The sequence below is a fragment of the Nicotiana sylvestris genome, chromosome 5 (genome assembly GCF_000393655.2).
Source record: "Nicotiana sylvestris chromosome 5, ASM39365v2, whole genome shotgun sequence".
NCBI classification, from domain to species: Eukaryota; Viridiplantae; Streptophyta; class Magnoliopsida; order Solanales; family Solanaceae; genus Nicotiana; species Nicotiana sylvestris.
Genome location: NC_091061.1, coordinates 147,467,007 through 147,484,512, shown reverse-complemented (window position 1 = coordinate 147,484,512; position 17,506 = coordinate 147,467,007). Strand labels below are relative to the sequence as shown.

At 36.6% G+C, this 17,506-nt stretch overlaps 1 long non-coding RNA gene across 1 annotated transcript; it reads left to right on the top strand.

The window, feature by feature from the left end:
* The first annotated feature begins 10,834 nt into the window (after window positions 1–10,834).
* On the top strand, window positions 10,835–14,333 carry LOC104239230 (uncharacterized). Its single transcript, XR_714070.2, has 3 exons — window positions 10,835–11,019; window positions 12,719–13,047; window positions 14,193–14,333. It is a non-coding gene; the product is annotated as an uncharacterized lncRNA (long non-coding RNA).
* Window positions 14,334–17,506: the final 3,173 nt, after the last annotated feature.

Here is a 17,506-nt window from a genome sequence, read left to right as displayed (position 1 = left end):
GCAATATCAAAACTAGGGTTGTAGTCAAAGCTGTCTTGAGCTTCTGAAACCTCGCCTCACACTCTTGCGTCCACTGGAACGGAGCACCCTTCTAGGTCAACATGGTCATAGGGGCTGCAATCAATGAAAACCCCTCAACAAAACGACGGTAATATCTCGCCAAGCCAAAAAAAACTGCGAATCTCTGTAGCTGAGGACGGTCTGGGCCAACTTTGCACTACCTCTATTTCCTTCGGATCAACATGAATACCCTCACTCGACACCACGTGGCCTAAGAATGCCACAGAATCCAACCAAAACTCACATTTCGAGAGCTTAGCATATAACTTCTTTTCTCTCAAGGTCTGAAGCACTGTCCTCAGGTGCTACTCATGATCTTCCCAACTCCAGGAATACACCAGAATATTATCAATAAAAACAATAACGAACTAGTCAAGATACAACTAGAACACATTGTGCATCAAATGCATAAAGGCTACTGGGGCATTAGTCAGCCCAAATGGCATAACAAGGAACTCGTAATGACCATACATAGTCCAGAAAGCAGTCTTCGGGATATCTGGTTCCAGTATCTTCAACTAATGGTAACCTGAGCGCAAGTCAATCTTAGAAAACACCCGTGCCCCTTGAAGCTGGTCAAACAGGTCATCAATACGAGGCAAAGGATAACGGTTCTTCACTGTAACTTTGTTCAACTGGCGATAATCAATACACATACGCATAGAACCATCCTTTTTCTTCACAAACAAGACAAGAGAACCCCAAGGTGATGCGCTGGGCCTAATAAAACCCTTATCAAACAATTCCTGTAATTGATCCTTCAACTGCTTCATCTCAGGAGGAGCCATACGATACGGAGGAATAGAAATGGGCTGAGTGACCGGCAATAGATCAATGCCAAAATCAATATCTTTATCAGGCGGCATGCCCCGAAGATCAGCTCGAAATACATCAGGAAAATCCCGTACTACTAGGACTGAATCAACTGAAGGGGGTATCAATACTGACATTTCTCACATAGGCTAGATACGCATCACACCCCTTCTCAACCATACGCTAGGCCTTAAGGAAATAAATAACTCTACTGGGAGTGTGATCTAAAGTACCCCTTCACTCAACACGCGGTACACCTGGCATAGCCAGCGTCATGGTTTTGGCGTGACAATCAAGAATAGCATAATGGGGAGAAAACTAGTCCATGCCCAAGATAATATCAAAATCTACCATGCTGAGCAACAATAAATTGGCTTTGGTCTCAAAAACACTATGAGCAACCAAACACGACCGATAAATGCAGTCTACAACAAGAGAATTTCCCACAGTAGTAGAAACATAAACAAAGGAACTCAAAGAATTCCAAGGTAGACCCAAATGCGGAGCAAAATAAGAAGACACATAAGAATAAGTGGAGCTTGGATCGAATAGAACCGATGTATCTTTGTGACAAAATAGTACAATACCCGTGATGATAGAATCGGAGGCAACAACCTCGGTATGGGCAGGAAGGGAATAATATCTAGCCTGGCCTTCCCCTCTAGCTGGCTAAGCAGGTGGGGTAGCAACTGGTGTTGTGATCATAGCCTAAGAACTCTGCGGAGCGTGCTGTGGTTGAGAAGTCTATAGAGGTGTACTCCTCCCAAGTCTAGGGCAATCCCTCACCATATAATGTGTGTCACCACACTCAAAACAAGCTCTGGGAGGACGTAGCAGTAGGAACTGTACGGTACGGGTACTCCAGGACCCTTGAACACCTGAAACACTATGTGAAATCTGAGATGCAAACTGAGCTAGCTGACCCACAAAACCTCTACCATGCCGTACTCTTCCTCCAAAATAAGGACCAGTGGGTCTCTCCAGTCTACGAGGTCTCCTCACATCCCTATACTCTCTCTCCTGACCTCGTTTGTCCTCTCTCTCCTGGACCCACCTGCCCTCTACTCGGCGAGAGGTCCTCACCACTCGCTGAACTAGGAACACAGGCTGCATCACTATGACACCTGAAACCCGACCAATGAGAACTCACTGCTCTGGAGTGGGGTGGTGGAAGTTTGGGTCCCTTCCTCGATCTATGAAGTAGTTCGCACAACCTGAATCAACCCCGCCTGAACTAATGTACCAAATATGCTCAGGAATTATGATAATGTCTCCTGAAGTGCTGGAGTAGTAGTAGCAGTAGGCGTATCCAGTGCTTGGGCTCTGGCTAGATTTGTTGGTGGCTCCTCGGTGGCAGATCGCGTGAGTGCTCTGGCTGCACCGCGTACGCGTGCTCGGCCTCTACTCTGGCCCCGACTTCTGACGACTCTCGCACGGGGCGCGGGTGCCTGATCATCTCTGGTAGCGCGTGTCCTCACCATCGGTGAGGGAATAGAAGATAGAAGTTTAGAATTGTGATATCAAAAATCTCGCATGACAAGGAATTCAAATGAAGTGGAATTTTCCTAACAGTTACATAGCCTCCCGTAGATAAGTACAGATGTCTCCGTACCGATCCGCGAGACTCTAATAAACCAACTTATGATCCATGACACCTATGAAACTAGAGCTCTGATACCAACTTATCACGACCCCATTTCGCCCTCCGTGAACTGTCATGACGGCACCTAGTCTCTATGACTAGGTAAGCCTAACGAAAGCGGAAAACTTGCGGAAGAAATAATGAAAAGCCAAAATAACCGAATGAAACAGTATTTAAAATGTCGCTCGGCATATACAATACAACTTCTCAAAAACTAATACACTTTCCCAAAACCCGGAACCTCATAAAACCACAAGCCTTTAAATATCTAACAGTGTCTAACTCCAGAATATCTAACAAAGAAAATAAATACAGAAGGGATAATACTTAAAAGCGAGAATATAAAGGGACTCCTCGGTCTGAGGACACAGTAGATATACCTCGAAGTCTCTACAGAAGCGCCTCGCCTCAAGGATGATAAGACTGAGTGAAAGTACCTCGATCTGCACATGAAAAACATGCACAGAAAGGGCATGAGTACACCACAGCGGTACTCAGTAAGTGTCAAGCCTAACCTCGGTCTGGTAGTGACGAGGAAGGTAAGGGCCCTACTGAGGTTAAATAAAATATAAGGGTTAACATTGTGGAATAAAATAGTATAAAAAAGCACAACAGTAAGAAATAACATAGAGTTGAAAGAACAACAACAACTAGAACAGAGACATAATAAATCATGGGAAAGAAATACAGCTCAACACAGAGCTAACAACCGGGGCACCTTTCAGGATACCATCCTGTAGTCCCAATTACAACTATGCAGTGGATCTCCCGGGATACCGTCTCGTAGTCCATTATATATATCTGAAGGATCTCTCGGGATCCCGTCCCATAGTCCAACTATCAGTGCCCGGGGATCTACTAGAAATCTAAATCCGTAGTCCCAAATATAAATACCAAGTACTGGAGAAATCTACCGGATGCAGTCCCGTAGTTCCATATAACTATGCAGGGGGATCTACCGGAATCCCACATCCGTAGTCCCAAATAAACAAACAAGGTGGATCTACCGGAATCGCACATCCGTTGTCCCAAATAAACAGACAAGGGGGAGCTACCGGAATCCCACATCCGTAGTCCTAATATAAATACACAGCAACAACAGGAAAATATTTAGAAATGTCAATTTTCATATTAAGGCAAACAAATAATTCTAGCCTAGCATGCTTCACCGAATTCGGGCAAGGCAGTTTGAGCAAATAAAGCAATTAAATCACTTAGACGTGCTTTCCTAAGCTAACAACATGCTTAATAATGCAAGTAATAAAAACAGGAAAGGAAGCATACTAGAAATTACTTAATGAAATTCGGATTGTCAACAATTAGCACAAGTACGCACTCATCACCTCACGTACAAGGCATTTCAATTACCAAATATACCAAATCCTAGGGGGAAGGTCCCCCCCATAAGGTTAGGCAAGCCACTAATCTCGGATAAGCTAAATATCAACCCGAAACCACGTTCTTGCCACGAGTACTCGAGTCCAAATGTCCCAAATCGATTCAATTCAATTGCATAATGTAAATAACACTTCAAGTAACTGATTCCACAAAGAAATTCTAAGCTAATACGCGGAATTAGGTAAAATGACCAAAATGCCCCTCAGGACCACATCTCATAATCGGGTAAAATTTATATTTTCAGAATTCTCATACTCTCACGAGTCTATATATAACAAGAACACTGAAATCGGAGTTCAATTGCCCCTTCAAATACCTATTTTAAGGTCTCTTAATCTCAAGCCCTAATTACCCATTTTCCCCAAACTTTTCACCACTAATTAAGTCTTTAACCACATATAAACGAGTTATGAAGTCAAAAATGTTATCTCCAAGTGATTCCCCTTTGGTTTCCTCAAAAATCTCCCTCAAAAGCTTCAATCCCGTTCAAAAATGGTGGAAAAATGAAGAAGGGTCGCGGATGGACTATTTAAATACTGTCCAGATTTAACACTATGTGATTGCAGAAATACCTACGCGATCGCATAAGACAACTCCCTCAAAGCAATGTGATCACGACCAGCTCTATGTGATCGCATAGAGCAATTCTATCGCCTCACTGCCACTCCAAGTCCTTCCACGCGAACGCAAAGGTCACTATGCGAACGCATTGACCAACACAGCTCAACCTATACAATCTCACTCCTTCCTTTGCGATCGCAATTAGCAAAATTTCCTGGCCTCAACTTACTCTACCCGATCGCAGGTGAACTCACGCGATCGCAATGAACAAATCACTGCCGCAAAAATACCCAAACACTAGCAATCTCCCAAAAACCAAAAGTGCCTGTTTGAGCATCCGAAATACACCCGAGGCCCCCGTGACCTCAACCAGACCTACCAACATATCCCATATTATCATTCAAACTTGTTCCAACCTTCGGAACGCTCCAAAGAACATCAAAACACCAATGTTTCATCGGATTCAAGCCTAAGAATTCCAAAAACTCTCAAAATACGCTTTCGATAAAAAAGTCTATCAACCCTCGTCCGAATGACCTGAAATTTGCACACACGTCACATTCAACACTACGGAGCTACTCCAACTTTCGGAATTCCATTCCGACCCCCAGATAAAAATCTTACTATCGGACCGGAAACTTCAAAAATTCAACTTTCGGCATTTCAAGCCTAAATTAGCTACGGACCTCCAAAACACAATCCGAACACACTCCTAAACCCGAAATCACCCAACGGACCTAACAGAACCATCAAAATTCCATTCTGTGGTCGTCTTCACACTGTTCCGACTAAGGTCAAATTTCCAAAACTAAAGCTCTCATTTAGAGACAAAGTGTCCCAAAACTCTCCGAAACTTAAAACTGAACATCCCGGCAAATCAAAATAGCATAAATAAACTCGGGAAAAGCAATTAATAGGGTATCGAGGCGTTAATTCTTAAGACGACCGATCGGGTCGTCACAAATAGGTTATTAAAGTTAGAGTCTTAAGACTCTTGGTAATGAGCTATCCACTAAAGATTGGGCCAGCCCACCTTCATTGCCAACTGCCGAGTAGGCTGCCACGTGGATATGGTTATTATCGTGAATGAAATATCCAAACAAAGCATATTTGAGACCCAAATAATGCTAATTGGGAGCCCTAAAGCCTAAGAAGGGAGCAAGAAATTTCCCTATTCTCACCACAAATTGGGAAAATTTGCAAATGATTTCTTCTTATCTCATTAGACTTGTGAATAACTATCCAAGGCGAGAGGTGGATTGTGGGGTTTGGTTGGGGGGGTGGGGGGTTGAGATCTATGAATTATGTGTTGAAGTGACTTTTTCCATCTCCATTTCATCTCATTGTCTTTGACTTTTCCATATATCATTTGACAATTATCTTAATTGAAGTAGCTCCTCCCTTCACTTTTTACCCTTATTCACCATCTTTATAATACTAGACTAGATAAAAGAGAATTTAAGGTAGTCAATAGAGAAACAAATTGGTCAAAATTTTTATGACTATATTCTATGTGCACGTATTACATACATGATTGGCAAGGAGAGATCAGTGCCTGCCATTATTATTTCAGGTCGATTGAGATTGAACTGATTAGCAATACGGAAAATGATACCAAAAGGTATAAAAAAGTACTAGTTGGGTCTTGTAAATATAAATTTGTACACCATATATTGGCTACTTTTCGCTACGTGTGCTTTAGCTTTGCCTCTTTTCCAGAAACTATGAGTACTTTCATATCAATTCTAGATACATGACCAAATCGTCTATAAGTATACTAGTTCAAGTAGTTTGAGATTTCACCTTAGATCATTCCCATGTAGGATCACATATTTGCTTTTTTGTTAATTTAAATTCAAACATATATGGACCCCACGCGTTACGAAGTATTAGGATTATAACCTTGTCAAATCAAATAAAATCAAGTGGAAAATAGCTCTTGTTTGCATGGTAGTAAAAACATGAAACCATATCTTCCCTTTCCAATATTTGTTACGCTTTTAGCTTTTCCAAGACATCCACTAGCTCTTTTTGTAAGTAATCCTGTAGATTCCGTGCACTAAACCAAATCCTTGCTTTAGCTTTTTACCTAGTCCCACTTGGTTGGAATTCTGGAGTTAAAGGACAAATCAACTACCTTGTATACTATGATGAGGTGTAGTTTTGTTGAGGATCGAAGACAATGGATGTCAACATAATATGTAGAATTAGCTGATTGTACGTACATTAATGAGAAAAATAGCATATAGTAGAAAAACTGAAACCATATGTTCCAAACATATATAAGTAAACTTTTCCTAGTGTGCCCTTTTGATTTCTCGTAATGTATACTACTACTTGTCATTTTGTAAGTAATCATATAGATTCCTAGTACAACAAAATCTTAGTGTTTAGCTGGTTCCCATTTGGTTCAAAATATCTTTCAAGTTTGAGTTGATTGCTGCATGTTTAAGATGTAAAATATACTCGAGTGGCTAGGAATAAGCACCAATTTGGCATTAGAGGGGATAGAGCATGAAATGTCATCGATTCAACCATTTAATAAAGATATACAAAAAAAAAAAAAAAAGGAAGAAGCAAAATAAGCACATCGGATAAAAGGTCTCCTTTAGTAGAAAGTCGTAAAATAAGTGTGAGAATAAGCAACATTTATCACTTCATCATTACAAATATTAGAGAGTTAGAATTTTGAAATTGCATTTGAATATGTATTTTACTTGAAAAAATATTACAATTTGTAAGAAAATATATTATTTACCTGAAAAAGTAATAAAAATCACTTTTTCAAGCTTGAAATTCATCTTCAAAAATTTAGCCCAGTATGTAATCAAACAATGTTTTAAAGATGAGTTTCGAAAAAAAAAAGATAAATATATGGACAAACTGACTCCTTAGATACGAGGTTCTAATCTCACTAAAAGTTACTCTTTTGCCTTCGCTATTCACGATCAATGTCAGTCAAAAAGCTTTTCTTAAAAACAAAATCACTTTGTTCCTATATAAATTTATATCATATTAAAAGCGTGAACCCCTTAGTTAAAAGTTAAATTACTTAAATGCCTCTTTAAATTATATTAAAACCCTAATTTTAAAATAACATAAAAAAATTAATGCCTACAAGAGGGTCCGTTTCATGCTTTATTAAGAGACACAACTTACAACCATTCTGTCGGGAAAAAGACACATTGAATAGCTAACTCCAAAAGGTGCTATTGTTGATAAAATGATTGGTACCAATTATTGCCGAAATATGACAATATCCAAAGTGAATCAAATACGAGCATTACCTATTTAACCCAACGAGTTGTATTTGACTTTATCGAGATATCTTTACATGTGCAAAAACACTTTAATATATACATATATACCTTAAAATTGCACTCATTTACTATTGATCCTGAATTTCACCTTTGCGTTACCTCTCATCCGTTCGCAACATTGCATGCAAATCAATAGATAACCAAAACTTAATCCATTTGACACTTTTGGGTTTGCTTTTAGGAATTATAGTTGAAAGGTGGTGACTATTTTTCGGATTAGTTTCTTCATCTATCATGCTGCTATAAACTCATTTTTCTTCAAAGTCGGAAAATTTGATTGGCAATGGATACGGATTACACACGAATCTGCTATATCCATTCCTATAAACGACTAAAGGTAATTGATCTAACCTAATCAAAACTACCTTCAACTTTATATACTACTTAGTTATCCATTATATTTAATTTTCATTTTGAATTCAGCTACAGAATCGACGAACAGTGCCTTGCTTCTTCAATTAAAAATTTGGTGACAAGTGTCAGCTTCTAGAATTCCTAAAGGTACTTGCTAATATTCTTTTATTTCTTTCTAATTTAATGTATGTATTTTAGATTTAGCTTAGTAAGATGAATGAAGGAGAAGCACTGTTCAGATACTGTAATATTTTGGAATTCTAAGACATCAAATTGGAAGCTTAATGCTAATCAAGATGGTGTTGAGTAAACATAGAGAATTAATTTTCTTTTTATCAAAATTGGTAAGAAAGGTGCAATTCCGTCTTCAACTGAGTTTACTCGACTGATTCATCCACTTGAAATTTGTGTAAAAATTACTAAAACTTAAAATTTATAAGGGGAACTTTAATTGCTCCAAAAAATAATATATGAACTCGAAGATGTTGATGCTACCACAGTTGAGGAACAAGATGAACAAAGGAAGAGGATGGAAAGAATCAATGAAGATTAACGTTCGCTAAATAAAGATTAGCGGTCTTTCTTTATAATGGAAGAAATTATGAAATAATTTGATTTTTGAAGTTGTATTTAACGAAAAGTTATTATTGTTGGTGTATCAACCTATATATCAAATTTCGTGTTTTTCTTCACATGAAAAGCAACTTGTATTGGCATAATATTCATTTTGATCCATAATTATTCTATTACTTCTATTTTATTGATTTTCACATATTATCTATCTCCTTATATATGAAAACAATTATTCAATCAAAAAAAAAAACATCGGTGAAATCTGTTCTATAGGTATAAGTCAAATCTATATTATTATATGTTAAGCTAAATGATTGAGGATGCGTTGTAAATAAACTTATTTTATTAGTCTGACGATGTTATCTTGTAATATTCTTTTAAGATTATCAAAAGTTGTATGTGATAGATCCACATTGATCATATATAAAATCTTATACTATATACTTTTACGTATAATTATTTCCTCAAACCTTTGTTTTTAATAATATTGATATTATTTTACAAAACTGCATATTACATAACTTGATATACACGTGCAACGCACGTGACGAAAAACTAGTTACCAGAAAATAAGAGACCTAACTTGTATCGTCCAACATGATAATTAAATCTAGTGTTCCAAATTTTCTATTCTTCCCTCTTTAGACTTCTGGTTCTAGTTCTCATTTTTCTATTTAATATCTGCTGATGCCTCCTAATCTCTAGCTAATCACATAAATATATCCTTGTAGATTTGGAGACAATTGTTTTTTCAAATTTGGATTAAGATTTGACTAGATAGCGGCCCCACTTGTTGTATGTTGTATGATTACAAGGCACCAGATCAATTTCGGAGTTAAGTTAAGCTTAGGTATATATTCTTGTGGTTTGTAATTAAAGCAAGATAATCTTTGTGATTTAGCAGTACGTGATAAAATCTTTGTTAAGTATAGATTAGTATTATTATTTTTAAAGATAAAATGGTGGTAAACAGAAGGCTAGCTCGAGCTCGAAGGTGTAGAACTGACATGGTCCTTTCTGTTTTGCTCTTAGTTTTTACTAATATTTTTGCTAATTATGATATTATATTATGATTAGGACAAGCTTAAGATAAGGTGATGCTTAATGGTTTAGTTGCTCCACTTTCTCCTTGTTGCTCCTCTTTCTCCTTGTTGCTCTTAAAGTATTAACTATAATCACTTTGACCCACCACTGAAGAATGTGGTGGGATGGTTGAAATCCCTTTACCATTAACTAGAGGTTTTGCCGTCTCGAGTTCAAGTTGAAATCCTAGTAGGAAGGGCTTCCTTCTAAATGGCCATGTGTGATGCAATTTAATTAGTCGAGTGAGCAGTGAGTTTTAATACCCAAATGATTAAACAAAAAAATATATAACCAGACCCTATCCAGTTCTAGAATGCAATGCACTTGCAAAGTTTTTTGAAATTATTGTCCCACCATTTTAAAAGATAAATAAAAAAAATAAAGTTGATTTTATCTATTGGTGGGCATCAACTAATAATTAACAAAATTTATTCACGTGATTATCTGTTGTTAATGGAAGTAAAAGGATAATAGCTTGAAATTTTCAGAAAATGATAATAAAAAATATTGAAAATAAAAAAGGTTCTGCGGTTGGAGCTTAAAGAAATATACCATCTCTTGCTAGTGTAAAGAGGCAACTGGCATGGATAAGATTTCACTCTTTTTTTCTTCTCAAAATTATTTTACAAATTGAACTTCAAACAAATAGGAGTTCAAGCACTACAATATTTTTGGCCTATAGCCACACTAATTATAGACAACACTCGAAAAGTGTTGCCAAAATTAGCTATAGATGCGCTTATAAAGCATGGTCTTTGACTTGAGTCTTTGGCCACGATTGTTAAGGCCACACTTAAAAAGTGTGCTCTTATAATATAAAGATAACACTTCTTAAGTGTTGCCAATTTATAAATTATTTGACAATGCTTATTAATTATAATGCAACGTTTTTAAAGAGTTATTAAATTCTAATAAAAAATGTAACACTTTACGAGCGTAACCTAAAAATTTATTATAAAAATATTTTTTTCGATATTTCCCCCGAAATATACCATTAATGAAAATATTTCCCTCCCAATACTCAAAAGGCAAAGCAATCACAATCTCCAAGAATACTACCGCATACCAAACCCTTTCCCAATTCTTTTCTATTACTTCCTTTCCGCCTAGTTTGCTGACTCCCAACAAATTGCATAGCCTAACTTTGTTGCTTCGTTTCCGCCTTGTTGCTTCTTCCAGACAGTACTCTAGCGAATCTCCATCTCTTCTCTATTGGTTAGTATTTCTTTTAACTCAAAGATTTCCCCTTTTTTTTTATTTCTGATGAAAAAATAATCTTCTATTATGTATATACCTGGGTATATTGGTATATTCTTTATATTATACTCAATGTTTTTAACTTTTTTCTAATTTCAAATTCTTGGGCCGAAAAGAAGTAATTTTATTTTGTTTAATTTTTGGGTATCAAAGTTTTAGTTTTTTACTAATTTCAGATTCTTGGGTTGAAAAAGAGTAATCTTTTCTATTTGATTTTTGGTATCTTTGAATGATGTTCCTTCTTATATTTAATGTTTTAATTTGTCTAGCTTCTTTGAATGATGTTCCGTCAAGAATGATGTTCCTTCTTCTTATATTCAGATTCTTAGCTTCTTTGATTTTTTGGTATCTTTGAATGATGTTCCTTCTTATATTTTTGGTATCTTTGAATGATGTTCCGTCAAGTTCAATATTGAATATTTTCTTGCTGATCGATTTCTTTGATGTGCACATATATTTTTTACTCATGTATTTTCAATGTGTCCCTTTTGGTATCACTAAAAATTACTTGATTGGTTATTCAATATGTCCCTTCTGAGGAACCATATTGTTCATATGTGGATCGAGAATTCCTCTATTTTGAATAGCAGACACGTTATATGTAACCTTAGTCTGATCTCTGAATATTTTTTTGGCAATGACGACCGATAAACATTTATATCTGCAAAGGGAATTTCAAAATATCAACGAAGTGACATTTAATATATCACACTCCATTAGAAATTTTCGTTCTCTGCTCTTCTTAAAACAAATCTCTGGCTTGGTTTATTAGAATTTCTCTTGATCACTTACAAGATGTAGGGATAATATGATCTGAAATTTGATCAAAAGAGAAGCAGTGTTGTTTGTCTCTAAAAATAGATTTATTACATATACCTGAAAAGCAGTGAATTTGAATGGAGATGTATTTTGGAAAACTCCATCTTTGAGCCATCTCTCAGGATTGAATAAATTTGAACGGAGATGCATTGTTGCAGTTGTATATATTCTTAAATATGTCTAATTTCTTAAATATATACTTTCTCACATACTGTTAAATATTCTTACTAGTTGTTAGGCTAAAGTAATTTAATTTTTTTGTATGTAGGATGAATCAAGTGCACTGTTATACATGTGCATTTGCAATTTGTTCACAAGTTTTGGTCCTCTTCTGCTAATTTAAGTTGTAAAAGTAACTTCAGTCCTTAGAGTTCTTCTCCTGCTAAAGTCATGTGTGGCATTGACTAAAACTGAAAGAAACCAGATGTTCCAGCTATAGGACACATTCAACTTCAGTGGTGTACGTGCTATTGCAAAAGATAAGCATTATACAATTAGTCTACCCATGGTCAATAGTCACTCAATGTTCCAATATGTAAGAAAAAATTTCACAAGATAATACCAGAGAAGCAACAAGAATTATTATACTTAGTGTTTTATTTTGAAAGTGGGGAGTAGCCAGAAGATACAGAAATAACATCATTTGACCAGATAAAAGCCTATTGTTAATTTGTTATATTTTAATTTTTAAGTGATTCTTACAGGGGGCCTAAAGCCAAAATTAATATGAGGCCTAAATTTTTAAGTTATAAGATATATTTTTATTTGAAATCTACTTTTCTAGCTTTTTGAGATATAAAGTTGTTAATAATCTTTTTTATAATATTTTTTTTGACAGTCTTAACTTCAGAATCGTCAAAGTTTTGGAGAAACAACAGATGATGCATTTAGGGTTGTGTTTGGAAAGGAGCAGCCTGGTCGGGTTAGATGCTATGGTAGATCGGTGACGAGAAGCTCTCTGAAAAAAGATGAAGAAATCACCAAACTTAAACAACAACATGCCATCGAAATAACTTCTCTGAAGGAAGAAATGAAGGAAATGATGAGAGAAGAAATGCGATGTCTTTTTAGTTCCTTCACCCGGTTGATGAAAATAGTGCACAAGCTATGAGAGGCAATAATCTACCACATTCTTCTAGCTCAACTCATGCCCCGAGTCTTGAAAAGGTATTTATATTTCACCAAATAGTATAATGGTAGGGGTAAATTTGATCGGATAGTATAACGAAGATAAAATATAGACAATATTTGAAAGTAGAGGGGTATATTCGGTCCTTTTTCCTTGTTACTACTTGATCCAAATACTCGGTTATTGTGTAACACCTGTAATTCTATGTAACTTAATGCTGCTCGCAGTCTTACTTTTCTCTCTGTTTAGATACGTGTGATGAGGTGTGTAAGCATACCTCAGGGAAGAGGGAAATGAATTACGGGAAAAGGAGAATGCTTTTGATCTCACTTGTTATTAATGTGCTGATTTGGAAATGATTTTGAAAAATTGAATAGATAGGGTGACACATTTATGGATTGTGCCTCTGGTTGTTTTGGCATTGGCTAAGAATCCAGTGGTAAAGAAGTACAATTTAACATCGTTGAAGCATATTGGGTTTGGTGCTACACTTTTGAGGAAGGAGTTAATTGAGGAATTCGCCGAGAGCTTTCCTCAGGTGTTGTTGCACAGAGATATTGTATGACAGAAACTTTTGACATTGTCTTATTGGAGAATCAATATGCAGGCCCCAAACACAGGATCGGCAGGGTTTGTAGTTCCGGAGTGGAAGCTCTAATAGTTAATGTTGATAAACTGAAGCCTCTTCCCCCTGGACAATTAGGGGAAATATGGGCCTGTTGTCCTAACATGACGCAAGGCTATTCAACAATCCACGGTCCACTAGGCAGATTACGGATGAGACTAAGGCCTTTGATCTCACTTATTATTTGCTGATTTATTTTCTTGTACACTATAAGTTTCCCTCGTGGCTTCCTTCACCTTCTTTAGCCGAAGGTCTATCGGAAACAGTCCCCTTTCCCCTCCAGGGTAAGGGTAGGCTGCATACATTCTATCCTCCCCAGACCCCACTTGTATGATTATACTGGGTAGTTGTTGTTGATTGTTGCGATTATAGAAGAAGATAGGTAAAATGTATGTTAATTCACATTTTTGCTTCTCTTTCACTTGTATATCTTTTTTGTGTTTGACATTGTTATGCTATAGTAGTGAAATAAAATCTCATTAGTTCTTAGTAAGATATAACCAGCGCATACTATATATTTGTTTCTTTCTAATTTTTAATTTTATTTTTAATGTGTAGGAAAATACCGGTGATGCAATTGGAAATGGTGACCACAAATAAATTTGATTCATCAAAGTGAATGGTGAAAACCTTTTGAACAATTGTAATGTTTATTTTTTTTATATTTATATTATAATTAAATATGAATACATTTGGTTTTGTCGAGGTCTTTGCTAGTGATCTTCTTGAACCAACAGTGCTTTATTACTATATAGATAGTACGCAAAGTATGTTTCATTGTTGAAGTTTATTTCGAGTATATGCATTTGAATTATTTTTATTCTGTTACTTATTATCTAATTTAATGCTTGAGATCATAATACATGCTTATATATATATATAAAATAAATTTGAACAGAATTTGATGTAAACAAATATAATTTTTAACCACAAAATTGTGGCTAAGATAAATATTTAAAAAATTTCTTCGTGGTGTAGACAAAATTGCCACGCTTAGAAAGTGTGGCCATAGGGATTGTCAATCTGGTGTTGTTAATGATAAATGTTGCTCCAGAAGCCACGCTTAAAAAGCGTAGTCTATAACGTGACAAAGATCATGCTTAGAAAGTGTAGCCTTATGTCAAAAAAGCGTGGCTATATGAGAAAATTTAAGTATGGCCTTTGTATCTTATCGGCCACACTTTTAAAGTGTGGCTGCTAAGACAACACCTACAAAGTGTGGTCAATAGTCAAAGGTTACGGTACTTTAGGCTACCCCCAAGCGTTGCCAAAAGCTATAAAGTGTTGCCTTTGACCAAATGCTACACTTCTTGGCATCTTAGGCCACACTTCTCAGGGGAGGTTGTAGGCCTAAAATGTTGTAGCGAAGATCTTTTGCTATGTGGATAAGAATTACTATATATTGTCAACAACAACGATTCTAGTAGAGGTTTTTTAGTAGTATTAGATTTTCTTTCTAGCATGTCATAACAACGATTAGGAAGTTGTGACCGTCGTTAATGTGGATCACCCTAACTGAACTTATTCAATATGCTCAAATTCATAATTCATTGACATTTCATTTTGACATCAACAGAAAATAGTTTAACATGATCCTTTATGGCTTGAATAGGAGAAAACGATCTTATTAAGATATTTTTGTTGTTTTATTTTTGGATTTCTTATGTGTAAAAGTAGGGAACTCTTAAGTTATTTGACTGTATGGGGTAAAATTTGTTAGCAATAGTTGGACGAATAACGAAGTGACACGTGGAACTAAAGATGTGATGACCCAAAAGGTCATCACTTGTTTTAGAAATAAATTCTGCGTTCCGAGACCTTAAAAACCTTTTTCAGCACCACCTCGATTTGAGTGCACAGTCCGGGCGCGTAGCCGGAAAGCCATTATGTGAAAATCTATGAAAAATGATGAATTTTGACTTTAAAATGAATTTAAGTTACTTCGGTCAACATTTTGGGTAAACTGACCCGGACCCGTGATTTGACGGTCCCAGAAGGTCCGTAGGAAAATATGGGACTTGGGCGTATGCCCGGAATCGAATCCCGAGGTCCCAAGCCCGAGAAATAAATTTTGAAAGAAAATTATTTTCTGGAATTATTTATGAGTTTTGGAAATGAAATGTGTTTAAAATTTGATGGTATCGGGCCCGTATTATGGTTTCGGAGTCCGATACAGGTCTTATATGTAGTTTAAGTCGAGTCTGTGAAATTTGGTAAGAAACTGACTTAAAATGACGTGAATTGGACCGTATTTGAGAAAATCGAAAAATTTGAAGTTCTTAAGTGATTTCATGATTTTGATGTTAAATTCATAGTTGTTGATGTTATTTTGGTGATTTGAATGCACGAGTAAGTCTCTAGAGTAATTTTAAGGTAGTGTACATGTTTGGTTTGGAGCCCCGAGGGCTCGGGTGAATTTCGGATAGGCGTCGAAGAGTTTTTGGATTTAGAAATCTGGTATTTCTGTTGTCTTCTGGTGTCCAGGATTTTACTCTATGCAAACGCATGGTCATCCATGCGAACGCAATGAACAACGGGGAAGGGGGCATGTTTGCACTATGCGAACGCATAGACCTAGGTGCGAACGCGGAGCTTTGGGAAGTTTCTCTACGCGAATGCAATGGGTCAGTCGCGAACGCATAGAGTAGGAATGGGTCCGGGGGCTGGGTAGTTTTAACCCTATGCGAACGCGGCCCTTAGCTTGCGAACACATAGATCAGGAGAGTCAAACCTATGCAATCGCATAGGCTTGTTCGCGATCGCATAGCTTATTTTTGCCCAGTCATTTAAACAGAACAGAACACATACGGGATAAAACTAAAATTTCATAACTTCTTCTTCCAAACTCCAAATTGGGCGAAGTTTGAAAGAGAAATTCACCACAAATTCATAGGTATGTAATCTTAGACTCATTTTCTTCAATTTTCATTAACACCCATTAGATTTCTAGGCTTAAATCATGTTCTTGGGGTAGAAAATTAAGGATTTGGGTAGAGTTAGAGATTTTTGTATAAATGGAATTTAGACCTTGTTTGGGGTTGGATTTCGAAACTAATTACATATTCGGGCTCTTGGGTGAATGGGTGATCGGGTTTTGGTCCGAACCTCGTGTTTTGACCAAGCGGGGCCGGGTCGATTTTTGACTTTTTGGGAAGAATGATAGGAAATCTATAATTAAGCATTGGAATTGAATTGCTTAGCGTTTATTGATGTTATTAAGTCGATTATGTCTAGATACAATTGATTTGGAGCCAAATTCAAAAGGAAAAGAGGTGTTTGAGGCTTGAGTTGGCCGTGGAAGTTCGAGGTAAGTGTTTAGTCTAACCTTAGCTTGAGGGATTAGGAGTCGAGTCCTATTTGCTATGTGGTAATTGTTGAGTACGACGTATAGGCATGGTGACGAGTATACGTTGGTGTCAAGCATGCCCGTGAGTCTTATATTATGATTATTATGACTTCGTGGAATTATTCATGCCTTGGTGATGATTTCTTTTGTTGTGCAAAGTTTGCGGAAGTAATAGCGATATTTGAACATTGAGTAGCGTTGGCTCAAGTTGTATAATGAAATGTGGAAGTATAAATGGCAATGGAACCTTTTAGAACATTGGCTCAAGTTGTGAAGTGAGTTGTGAATTAGAAGTGAAAAAGGAAAGCGAATTATTATGTTGTTTCCCTTGCCGGGATATTGTTGCTCTTAATGTTATCTCCCTTGCCGGGATGTTGAAAATTTTGAGATTGTTCCCTTGCCGGGATTTGATTGTTGAACTATTATTTTCCCTTGCCGGGATTTTATTCCAACCTTACTTATTTCCTTGCCTTATTGTTTGTGATTATTGTTTGGGTGAGGAAGAGTGTTAAAGCACGAAGGGTGA